Source organism: Lonchura striata, chromosome 19, assembly GCF_050655825.1.
Source record: "Lonchura striata isolate lonStrDom1 chromosome 19, ASM5065582v1, whole genome shotgun sequence".
Classification (NCBI taxonomy): Eukaryota; Metazoa; Chordata; class Aves; order Passeriformes; family Estrildidae; genus Lonchura; species Lonchura striata.
The window spans coordinates 10,606,506-10,619,352 of NC_140721.1; the positions used below are offsets into that span (position 1 = coordinate 10,606,506).

General features: G+C 49.5%; 1 protein-coding gene across 4 annotated transcripts in view; it reads right to left on the reverse strand.

Annotated features, from left to right (window-relative positions):
* CALN1 (calneuron 1) overlaps positions 1–12,847 on the reverse strand; it is a 150,834-nt gene that overhangs the window by 34,985 nt on the left and 103,002 nt on the right. The gene's annotated exons all lie outside the window — the stretch shown is intronic.

Consider the following 12,847-nt stretch of genomic DNA (forward strand, 5'->3'; position numbering starts at 1 on the left):
AACCACCAGGGGCTCCTGGGGTGAAGGGCCACGATGGGGACAAGGAGTGTCCCCACCCTCTGTGTGGGCAGAGGAGCCCTGGCCATGGCAGAGAGGGTGCAGAGGGCGAGGGGACCCCACAAACAATGACCCAGGAGTGACAAAAGGCCACCTGAAGGCTTAAAGGGGACTTCACTCAGCCTCCCCCCAGCCCCTCAGGGGCTCTGCCAGCAGCTGAGGGCTGGGGGAGCATTGCTGGGGGAGCATTGCTGCCTGCCAGGGTGTGGGAATCCAGAGCTTCCCTCTGGCTGCCCTGGGACCCTGGCAGGGGTCAGGAACCCCCCTGGACAGAGCCCCCAGAGACACTGGCTGTGATCTCTGTCCATGGAAAAGAGTTTTCAGTCTTACAGCATGAATTACCAGCCCTGAGTGTTTGATATAAGTAATAATTAAGTGTAGCACGGGTGCAAAAGTAAAATGTTAGGATTCTAGATTAGGGATCCAAAGGGGACAAGATGGAGGAAATTGGGTGTGCCTTGTCCTTTTTCTCCTTCTTCATGCCCTCCATGTCTCACTGTGGTGTTGGCATTTTTCTGTTGGTTCAGGCTGGGGACACACTGTCCAACGTAGGTGACAGATATTGGCACGTTCTTGTAAATCCAGCCCAGGGAGTTTCTGGTATTTAATGTTTGTCACATCCCACTGAGGGCAGAGCCCCACACGCTGCCCTGCAGGACAGAGCTGGGCAGGGCAGCAGAACATGTTAGAGATAAACAGAATAAACAACCTTGAAACCAGCACAGACCAATTATGGCTTCTGCTTTGGCAGCGGGGCTGACAGACAGAGACTTTCTACAATCCAGGGATCATCGATAGCACAGATTCCGACACCAGGGGAGCTCGTGCTGGTCACACCAGCTGTGACCCACAGCCAGGGAATGGTTCCAGGCCAGCGTTTCATCATGCAGGTGCTGAGAGAACCGACTGCAGCTTTAATTGCAGGAGCAATTAAAGTCAATCAAATGGCACAGGGAGGCTCTGAAAGCAGCCACAGGCAGGTGGGATCATGTAAATGATCCTGGGCAGGTTTAAGGTCTCTTAACAAGGTCTGTGATGACCTTGGTGAGTAAGGACTGGGATGTTTCTGGTGTTGTGGAAAAGACATTTTCAGGGAAGGGAAGTTTGGAGCTTTTCCAGTTTCACATTCAGAAAACACGAATAAACATGATAAAGTTATCATAATAAATATAATAAAGTTACCACATTAGCCACAAATTTCTGAGACGCAACAAACTCCCCACCACAGAAGTTGTCAACTCTTGTTGCAATTCAATTTTTAATATCATCCTGTGTCTCTGGAGGAGGACAGAACACTTCCAGGGTGTTTCCTCCTGCAGATTCCAGGCCTTGTTTTCTATAAATCCGATTATTCTTGCCTTGTTTTGTGAGATGGGGCAGCAGCTCCGTGCAGGGACACTGTGTCAGGGCTGATAGCTCAAGTCAGCACTGATTACCCAGCACCCGGAAAAGAGCTGGGCTGGAAGTGGAGAGAGGATTAGAATCATTCCTGGTGCATTTTAATGGCCTTTAATCAGCCACTCCATGCTGATTACCAAACGTTTCCTCTGAGTGTGCATGGCTGGGGTGGGCTGGGGCTCGGCTGCCCAAATTGAATTCCTGCTCAGCAGTCATAGCTCAGCTGGCTCCAGAGCTGTGCAGCTGGGGAAAGGAGAGGATTCCTCAGGGCTGGGGCTCTGTCTGTCCTCCTCCCATTGCTCCTGCCCTGCCCCTGTCCTGGCAGAGCCCTGGCCATGGGAAAGGAACAAAATTCCTCCCTGGGAGGGTGGGCATCTGCTGGAGCTCACCTGGGTCGGGGGTGGCTCCATGTGCTGGAAAAGTCTCTCCTCCAACCCGAGCTTCCAAAGAAAGGCTCAGCAGTCTCTGTTGTTGGGTCTCAAGGCAGTTTATTGCAAGTTATCTAAAAGATTTTCTCCTCGGGCTGCTGTGGTTTGCTCACAGCTCAGGCAGAGGCACACACACACCCTGACATCCTCTCTGACCCCGACTGCTTCTTCTCTCCCACCCAGGGCTGCTGCTCTCTTTTATATGGTACATTACGTGTTACATGTTTGCAGCTTTTCCCAATTCCTATTACCTATATTAAATGGTGCTTTTCTATCTTTTATATGGTACATTACGTGTTACATGTTTGCAGCTTTTCCCCAATGCCTATTACCTATATTAAATGGTGCCTTTCTACTCTAAGCCAATCTGTGAGTGTCAACATCACCAAGAACATGGAGGTAAGGAAGGAGAAAGAGGGAGGACAGGGCAGGCCCAAATCCCAAATCCATCTTAAAACTTCTGACCCCCATGTACAAGACCTAAACCCCCCCTGTACAGCACTAAAAAATTCTTCCCTTTACTTTGTGACTACTATAACATCTAAACTTTTGTGACTTCTTGTTCTTCCTGCAAGGTTGGTAAATCATTCCATGGCTCAAACCCAAAATCACAGCTGTTTCCAGCTGCCTGCCAGGGTCTCAAATGCTTCTGACCTGGGCCTGGAACACCCAAAAATGTCTGAGGGACATTTTGAGTTCCGACAGGCAGGACCTGGCACAGGTGCCCAGAGCAGCTGTGGCTGCCCCTGGATCCCTGGCAGTGCCCAAGGCCAGGCTGGACAGGGCTGGGAGCAGCCTGGGACAGTGGGAGGTGTCCCTGCCATGGCAGGGTGGCACTGGAGGGGCTGGAAGGTGCCTCCAACCCAACCCATTCTGGGGTTCTGTGAATAATGAACACTCTGGAGAGGGAGGGGTGGTTGGCAAAGCAGAGCAGGCTGCCAGAGGAGTGATCATCCTTCAGGATACGGATCTTGATCATCCTTACCCCAGGGAGATAAGGGGGAAGTTTGGAGAGAAAGTCACCACTGCCAGAGTAGAAAGCCTGACCTTGGGCACTGCCAGGGATCCAGGGGCAGCCACAGCTGCTCTGGGCACCTGTGCCAGGGCTGCCCACCCTCCCAGGGAACAATTCCTAATTCCCAATATCCCATCCATCCCTGCCCTCTGGCACTGGGGAGCCACAGTAGTGAGGTACTACCATGGAAGTACCTTGACAAGCCAGGTTTGCAGGTCCCTGGCACCAGCCCTGGGGACACCTGCCCCACTTCAGGCATTTCAGTGCCAGCCTGGCCACGTGTGACAACCCCACGGTCACACAGGACAAACTGCTCCAAGCTACAGAACTGCAAAACCCCACATCAAACACCTCCAAGTCATTTTCCTTTGTCCAGTCCTCCATTTTCTGTTCCAAAGGACACAAGAGAAACCCCATTTGATTTGTTTGCTGAGAAGCAGGCCCCAGAGAAATGAGGGTGTTGTGCCACTGCTGAGTGAAACACATTTTAAACCCGCTGATGAAAACCAGGCACATATTCAGGAAAAACAGGGCAGGAATTCCATGTCTAACAGCAATTTCAAAGCCTTTGATCAAAGTCCCACTTGGGTAAAAAACACAGGGCAATTTGAAGGGAATTGGGTTCACAAAAATGTGTTGGTTATTCCCAATCATCAGTGTAAATATTCTCTGAGGTATCACACACCTACCCGGTGAAAAGCCCAATTCAGCATGGGAGGAAAGAGTACAGCACACACAGAGCAGGCTCAGCTTTTCCCTCCATTCCCAAGATCCTCATTTTGGGAAATTTATACCAGCATTTCCCTGCCTATGCCATGCCCAGCATGAATCAAGACGTGAACCAAAACACAAACCTAAAATCGAAATAAAAATCTCCCCAACAAGATGAGATCACACCTGAAGGTTTGGCTGAGGGTACCAGGACACGTCCCCTGCCAGCCCCAGAGTGGGCTGGGATGGGTTTTGGCTCAGTTTAGGAGCTGCTCTGGGCCAGTTCAGCCCTGTCCCACACCAGTTTGCCTGTCCCCTACCCAGCTCTGCTCTGAGCCACATCCAGCACTGATCTGCTGGGGTTTTCCCCAGATCAAGTTTAAACCTGGATCAAAATCAAACTGAGCCCCCGTGTTCCAGAGGAAGTCGAGGAAACCTAAGAAGGGGCTGAAGGTGACAAAGGCTCAGGGACAGCAGGACAGAGGGGAGGCTTCTCTCCATCCCCTCCTGGCAGGGCTTGGCTCTCTTTCTCTGGCAGTTCACAAAATCCTGGGCAAGAGGGTTTATTTTCCACGCCTATCCTGAGCTGAACCAGCAGTTCCTGGGAGGTTTCATCTTCATTTGAGTCTGTGATTAGAATAAATTCCACTTCTGCCCTGAAAATGCCCTTGAAATGGAGAACTTTGGAATGGCAGTAGGAAAAAGAGGTGCAGTTTGCTGGAATATCCACACAGGGGGTTTTGAGCACGAGTTCAGCAGAGCTTTCCTGCCTGTGTTAAAAATGTGGCATTGGAAAATGCCAGGACAGGGCTGACATAGCAAAAGGAAGCCAACACAGGGGAATGGATAAATTTAACCTGAATCTGGAATCCCAGCATGGTTTGGGTGGGAGGGACCTTAAATCCCATCCCACCCCTGCCATGGCAGGGACACCTCGCACTGTCCCAGGCTGCTCCAGCCCTGTCCAGCCTGGCTTTGGGCACTGCCAGGGAACAATTCCTAATTCCCAATATCCCACCTAACCCTGCCCTCTGGCACTTTAATCTTGGATGATGTTGTGAAAACATGCACCCACACACCACCTGGCCATAAAATAAATATTTATATTGCCTCCATTGTCTGTATACAAAGGACACAAGTGCTGCAAGCTGAGGTTCAGGGATTTATCCTGCCAGGGATCAGAGTCCCTGAAATCCCTGGAATGTGGCACTTGCAACCAGCCTGGCTGCCTCCCTGACAGCTCTGCCAGCAGAATTTTGGGAGGGGTAAAGGGTTAAAAGGAGAATCCTCCATTGTGTGGATGAGCCCATGATAGAATCCTTTGCTCCCAGCGCTGTAATATTTTCTCTATTCACTCTTCTGTTGCATTTTTGATAAGGTTTAATAAACCTTTTGAATTTTTAGAGCTATCATTTCTCTTCTTTATTCCCTTTGTCTCTCGTCTGCTCTGTCCCTTTGAGGGCACTGCAGGGGCACAGGGGGAGCAGCTGGAGTGACGGGACATGTTTGATAAGGATTCCCTGGGAGTTTGATCATTGTCCCCTGATAATGATCTCCCGAGGGAACATCGAACCAGCCCCCAGCAGGGGCAGGAGCAGATGGAACACATGCAGGTCACTGTCGTGTTGGAGGTTGGGGGTGGCTTTGTGTGGTGGAAAATTTTTTCTTTTAACTTGTGTTTTTAAAAAAAGCTTTCAAGTTTTTTGTTGTTTGGTTTTAAGGTAGTTTATTGTAAGTTATTTAAAAGATTGTGTTTTTTGGGCTGTTGTGGTTTGCTCAGCAGCTTAGGCAAAGGCACACACACACACTCTTGACATCTTTTTTGAATTTTGTTGTTTTTTTCTCTCCCCTCACCTAGGGCTGGTGTTATCTTTTATACGGCACATTATGTGTTAAATGTTTATAGTTTTTCCTTAATGCTTATTACTTACATTAAATGGTGCTTTTTTATTTTAAATTAATTTGTGAGTACTAACATCACTAAGAACATGGAGGTAAGGAAGAAAGAGGGAGGACAGGACCGGCTTAAATCTTTTTATTTTAAAACTTTTTACTTTTATGTATAAAACTAAAACCCCCCTATACAGGACTTAAAACTTCTTTGTATAACACTCAATTTTTTTTTTTTTAACTTTGTGACTACTTTTATTATAATATCTCAACTTTTGTGACCTTTTGGGGTTTTTTTGGTAAGGTTAGTAAATTATTTTATGGCTCAAATTTAAAATTACAGCTGTTTTTAGCTGCCTGCTAGGGTCTTAAATGCTTTTGACTTGGACTCGGAACATCTAAAAATGTTTGAGGGATGTTTTAAGTTCCGACACTGTCAGGGGATGATTCCCACATCCCTTCCCCAGGAAGGCAGCAGCTCCCACTCCCTGCTCAAAGCCTTCCCTTGCTCCACCTTGCTGGGTGATCCCAAGGGTTGCCTCTGCTCAGAGTAGGAACCTTTGGACACTAAAATCCATCTCTGGAGGGAACTGCAGCCTTATTGTGGCTCATTGTGAGCAGAGATCTTCCCCTCAGCTGCCAGATCTGCTTATTCACACTCCAAAATGATAAAATTCAGTGCTGAACACTTCCCACCGAGCTCACACAAATATTGGATCCTTGTACAGCTCTCTCAGGTTGCTCTGGGCTCCTGCTGTGGCTACATTTCTTTGAACTGAGTAAATGTACTGGATCTCAGAATCATTTATTCTAATGACCCCCGGATAGAGCTATGTACTCAACAGCAAAAACAACAAAACAAATATCTGTACACCGCATCGGCACTGCCAGCTCTGGAGGCTGCGGCCACCTCAGAGCACAGAATTCTGTCTTTGTCAGCACAGAAATAACCTCAGACCTCCTCAGACAGAGAAATGATGGTGCAGAAAACACCCAGACAAAGAAACAGGTTGAGAGTGAAGTGGTAAATTCATTTAAAGAAAAATCCTCAAGGAATTTCTCTTGAAGATCTGCATTGTTCTGTTCACTTGGTTAAACTGCATTAGGGACCTGCTGGGAATTTTGCTGATAAAATTCAGAGCTTGGGAAGGATCTGCCTGGCACTGGTGCAGTGATGTGAGATGGTCACAGCACCATGAGCACCCTCAATCCCTGCACATCATCCAAGAGCCAAAACATTACTGACAAAAAACCCCAAACTGAAGTTAAAAACAAACAAACAAAACCCAAAAAAACCCCACCAAATTGAAGTAAAAAAATCCCAAACTGAAATAAAAAACCTCCAAACTGAAGCACAACCCCACTGGCAGCACCGGTGGCACAAGTGCCTGGAGAAATCAGGGCAAGATGCCAAAGGAAGGGGCGGGAGGGGGCCCAGGGGACAGGGCAGGATGGAGCTGAGCCTGCAGGACACCCAGGCCAGCTCCACCTCCTCAGCAGGGATGGCCAGGCACATTTCCACCCTGGTGGCCACAGGAATGTCCCCATCCTGGCAGTAGCTCGTGACAACCCTGGGCAATGCTGTGAGGGCCACCAGTGGTGGGACAGCTGTCCCACAGGTGACAGCTGGGTGAGCATGGCGAGGCAGAGGGGACACCTCTCCTCTCCAAACCAGGCCACTTCCAAACTGCTCAGTTTCCCTGAGAATTTTACTCCATGTATGAGTATAATTTTACTCCATGAATGCCAGAGTTTGGAGGCAGGGCAATGTGTACATTTCTATCTCACCATGAGGATTCTTTTGAAAAAAAAAAAAAGAAGAAATAAACAGGCCAAGTCTGTTTTAAATTCCCAATCTCAGATCTCCATGAAAATCAGACTTTGAGTGAATTAAGATCTCCCTCAACAAAATTCCTGCAGTGCAGTGAGAGACGATTTTGCTCCTGGTGCCCCTGCAGGGGCAGAAGCTCAGCCCCAGGTGGCCGTGGCAGGAGCTGTGCTCAGGAGACACCTGGAGAGCCTCACAAACACCCAGGGGTCACTCAGGGCCTGGAACTTCCCAGAATTTCTGGGATTCAGAATCCCAGAAGAGTTGGAGCTGGAGGGACCTTTCAAAGCCATCCCATTCCAACCCCAACACCTTCCACCATCCTGGGATGCTCCAAGCCCCAGTGTCCAGCCAGCCCTGGGCACCACCAGAGATGGGGCAACCACGGCTGCCCTGGGCACCCTGTGCCAGGGCTTTGGTGCCAGCTTCCAGGTTCCAGGTGTGCCTGAAATCTGGGATACACCCTGGGAAAATGTGAGTTATCCTGTGGGCTGTAGGGATTCCCTGGCACTCAGGGCATGCAGACATTTCCTCCCCTCACCCTGAGGAACTCCAGCACTCCCCACCCCCAGCACTGGGATCTTTGCAGCTTCTTCATTTCCATTTTTCCAAAGCTCTTTCTTTCTATCTTTCTATCTTTCTATCTTTCTTTTTTTCTTTTTTTTTTTTTTTTCCAAGCAGGTAATTTATTTTTTCAGATTTTCTCTCACAGAAAAGGTCATTTTCTTCCTAACACATTTCTTTGTTGCAATCAGTTGCCAGCGCCTCAAGGTTTCTGCTTGTGTATGAGTGATAGAGTGCCTATTTTTCTGGTTTTCCCTCTTTTTCAAGCCTTAGTTCAGTTTCCCTGATAATTTTACACCACTGAATGCCAGAGTTTGGAGGCAGGGCAATGTGTACATTTCTATCTCATCATAAGGATTCTTTAGGAAAAAAGAAGAAATAAACAGGCCAAGTCTGTTTTAAATTCCCAATCTCAGATCTCCATGAAAATCAGACTTTGAGTGAATTAAGATCTCCCTCAACAAAATTCCTGCAGTGCAGTGAGAGACGATTTTGTTACAGGAATGGGAAGAATTCAGGGAGGCCAAAGGCAGACTCCAGCAGGATTGGAGCTCCTCCCATGTAATTCCTGCAGTGCAGAGAGGAGGGATGGATGGATGGATGGATGATGGATGGATGGATGGATGGATGGATGGATGGATGGATGATGGATGGATGGATGGATGGATGGATGGATGGATGATGGATGGATGGATGGATGGATGGATGGATGGATGATGGATGATGGATGGATGATGGATGGATGATGGATGGATGGATGGATGGATGGATGGATGGATGGATGGATGGATGATGGATGGATGATGATGGATGGATGGATGGATGATGGATGGATGTGGATGGATGGATGGATGGATGGATGGATGGATGGATGGATGGATGGATGGATGATGGATGGATGATGGATGGATGATGGATGGATGGATGGATGGATGATGGATGGATGGATGATGGATGGATGATGGATAGATGATGGATGGATGATGGATGGGTGATCCTGAGATCTGGATTGGGATTTAAGGCTGGGTGGATCCTTCTCTCTGGCAGAAACTTCTTCCTGACACTGGGAGTGAGGGGATTTGGGATTTGCCCTGACAGTCCCCTGCCTGAAATTCATCACCTCTGCTCCATCACTCAGAGGCTTTTCCAAAGGAAAAATTATCCTAATTCCAAAAAAACCCAGCACTGGGGGTGGATCCCTGTCCTCAGGCATGCTGGGGATTCTGATCCCCTCAGGAAGGAGTCCACAAAAAGCTGGGAAGCCTCTCCCAGCCCTGTGCCATGCTCCCCTCAGGTGATTCTCCCACACATTCACCTTTCCTACAGACTGCTCCTGACACTTCCAAGCTAATCCCTGAGAAATCCACAGCACAATTCCCATTTCGCACACCAGGCAAGAGAAAAAAAACTCCCCCCAAAAAAGCCCTGGAGCTGCAGACTGAGTTTATAAATAAACTGGCACAGAAAGTAGAACCTCTGGACCATGAGAGCTGCTGGAGGAAGTGTCCCTGAGTGCTGCAGAGGGTGCACAGAGCCCAGTCACACCTCCCAGGGCAGTCAGACCCTGAAACCAGCTGGCAGGAACCCTTTGGATATCAACTGCCTGCTTTAAACAGGCTCTGAACCAAAGCTGCAAAGAATCTGAGGCCTAAATGTGCTGCTTGAAGCTCAAAACCACAGCTGGGCAAGGAAATCCTGCTTTCCTCCTGCTTTTCTGCTTCCAAAACTTTGCTGTCCCCAGTATCTCCAGTGCTGAGCTCTAAACTGGGCCCTGGAGGTTTGGGAGGGTGGATTTTGTCACAGGGAAAATGTGGGGGTGGAAAGGAGGTCTCTTCACAGGCAGGTGAACGTGAGGCTTGCCAGAATTGCTGTGGTGGCTTCATTCAGGGCTCCAGGGGCATGACAGGGACCCTGTGCCACCACGGGCCAGGGCATGAAGGCCTGCAGTGCTCACATCTGCTCCAGCTGTGCCAGCACAGCTGGACACAGGCACAGGGAGCAGGCAGTGTCTGAGGATGGATTCATCCCTGCACGGGCTCAGCTCTCCCCGTGCTGCCACAAATCCACGGAGAGCAACAGGGCAGAAATGTCCTGGCAGCAAAAGGAGGTTCAGTGAGGCAGCAGAACTGTTCCCCTTCTGCTGATAACAGCACCACAGGGCTGGAAATGAAACCAAAAAGGCCTTGAAAGCCTTGCTGGGACCCATGATGTGACATTTAGCTGTCCCCAGTGCACACAGCTCCACCTGAGCCACTTGCCTCCACATTTTTTGCACCAAATGCAGTAAAAATGGCACTTTTGAAGCACAATTTATGCCTTCCTGAGGCTGATGCCCAAAGCAGATCCCTTGAATTGTACCCTACAAGTGGCTGTTTCCCTCTGATAGCTCTAGGACACTCTGGGACACTCTGGGAGTATCCCAGGTTATCTAGGATGAGCTAAAGGACACTCTGGGAGAGTCCCAGGATATTTGGGATGAGCTAAAGGACACTGAGCAGTGTCCTGGGTTTTTTGGGATGAGCTTCACACCAGTCACCTGCAACCTCCCATGGAAAATGTCACATTTTAAATACAGATATGAGGAAACCATGACCTAAACTGCAGGAGCAGCTGTGGCAGGTGATTTAATTCCTGAAATTAGGATATGATCAGGATGTTTGAGTTCAGGGGCACTGGTGAACACAATGAGCACAGCTGGGTGTCCCAGGAAAGGTCTCTGCCTTGGCTACCAGCTCACCTTGCAGTGGTTTTACAGGATAATCAATGCCAAGGTTTCCAACTTCTCCTTTACTTTTCCAGCTGGGAAAACCCAAGAAATGGTGGATATTTTAAATGTACTTTTTTTTTTTTTTTTTCCCGTGGAAATCATTTGAAATATCTCAGATACAACAATCAAAAAGTGCTGCCCAGAATGAGGTGGTGCTGTGGGATGGTTTGTTTGAAAAGGAGGATTTGGGGATGTGTTCCTGGTGCAATGGTCCGGCCCCAATTCTCCATCTTTGGCCCCATCCATCAAATTTCCACCCAAACTTTCAGCTGCATCTCCTGATTTAAACCCCAGAGGGAGGACACTGGATGTAGGAATCACAGAGATGTGGAATGGACTGGCCTGGAGGGACCTTAAAGCTCATGTCATTCCCTCCTGCCATGGCAGGGACACTTGCCATGATCTCAGGCTGCTCCCAGCCCTGTCCAGCCTGGCCTTGGGCACTGCCAGGGATCCAGGGGCAGCCCCAGCTGCTCTGGGCACCTGTGCCAGGGCCTGCCCACCCTCTGAGCAAAGAATTCCTTCCCAATCTCTCACCTCTTTTCCTCCTCAGCAGTCGATTTGAGAGGATTCTTTTAAAAGCTGACACAGCAGCTCCTGAAATCCAGGAATTGAGATTTTTGCAGCAGAGCAGCTCAGCACCAGCAAAAGAATTCTGCTGCAAGGTGTAAAATGTCCCATCCTGTGGTTTTACAACATCCTGCACCTGCCCAGAGGGGCTGCACTGCCTCTGGAGGAGCAGGAGAGGGAGGAAGGGCTGACCCCAGAGGGGCACCTGGATCTGTTCCCACATCAAACTGGACACAGACACGAACAATTCCTCTGCAGCGAGGCTCATTTGCCACCATCAGATTAACTCCTCTGCAGGGACGGGAGGAGAAACTCACACACAGGCAGCAACTGCAGCAGGTTTATCTCTGCTCCATAAACTCCATCAAGAAAAATCCCTCTCCAGGCAAAACTGGCTTTGGAGACAGCCCTGTACAGCCTCTCATTCCGTGCTCCCTCCCTGCCCTGCCCTGTGCCACGGCCATTCCTCCCATTTTCCCCTCCATTTCACTCTATTAAGGCACTAATTGATTGACCAGCTCAGCAGAGCCCAGATCTGTCCCCTGGGACTCTCCTGCATCCCCAGCTGCACATGGGATTAGGGATGGGCACAGCAGGAAACCTCAGTGCTGGGATGGGAGGGGAACCTCCGTGTCCCACCCCAGCCTGTCCCTCTGCTGTCCCGTGTCCCCCCCAGTGCTGATCCCCCTTCCCCTGGCTGAATTCCCTCCCCAGCCAGCCCCAAATGCACTCCACAGCTGGCTGTGGGTCCTGCTCCGTTTTCCAGGGAGCAAAGTGTCCTTTGGGGTCTGTGCTGGGGGTGCAGCTCAGAGTCAGGGGTCCCTGCTGTCCCTGCTGTCCCTGCCTGTCCCTGCTGTCCCTGCCTGCCCCTGCTGTCCTGTGAAGCAATACATGGAATAAATTAATAGACTCCACAGCCTGGGCTGGAATATTTAAGGACTGGGTTAAAACCATAAATATTCTTGTTGGCAGTGTTTTGTTGGTTAGTAACTCCTTATAACTAGGGGTCTTGTGACCTTCTGAGCCATACAGTGAAGATGTGAGACAAGCTCACCTTCCTGCCTGTGTAGAAGAAAATAAACTGCATCATCAAAACCAACACAGAGGTCCATCTCAAATTCCTTCCAAATTCCCCACAAGTAAATTATCACACAGGAACTGCAGAGACATCCCAACAGTGAGAAGAGAGAGCTCTGGGCAGTATCTCCCCATTGGAATTCTGCTCCTCAAAGCAGCTTTGTTTATCCTGCAATGCCCAGGCTGCTCCTGATGGGATGAACAGGCTGAGGGGATGAGGGGATGGTCCAGCCCTGTCCCCCCATGCCAGACAAAGCCCCAGATATCCTGCCTGAAATTCCCTGCAGCCCCCATGTGCACACAAAGGGGGAAAATAAATCGGGCAGCACTTTGGCTCTCAGCTGGTCAGGTACAAAGTGTTGGCTTTTCTAAACCACCTCATCAGTGCCGTGGGCACAGAATTTCTCCTGCATCCGAAGCAGACGCAGCCCTGTTGTTTAACAATGCCACTCGTCCTGACTTCCCAAAGCATTTCAGCCACCCCAGAGAGGTTCACTCCATTAAAAACCTCTCTTCCAGGGCTGGAGTTCCCAGGGCCTGGA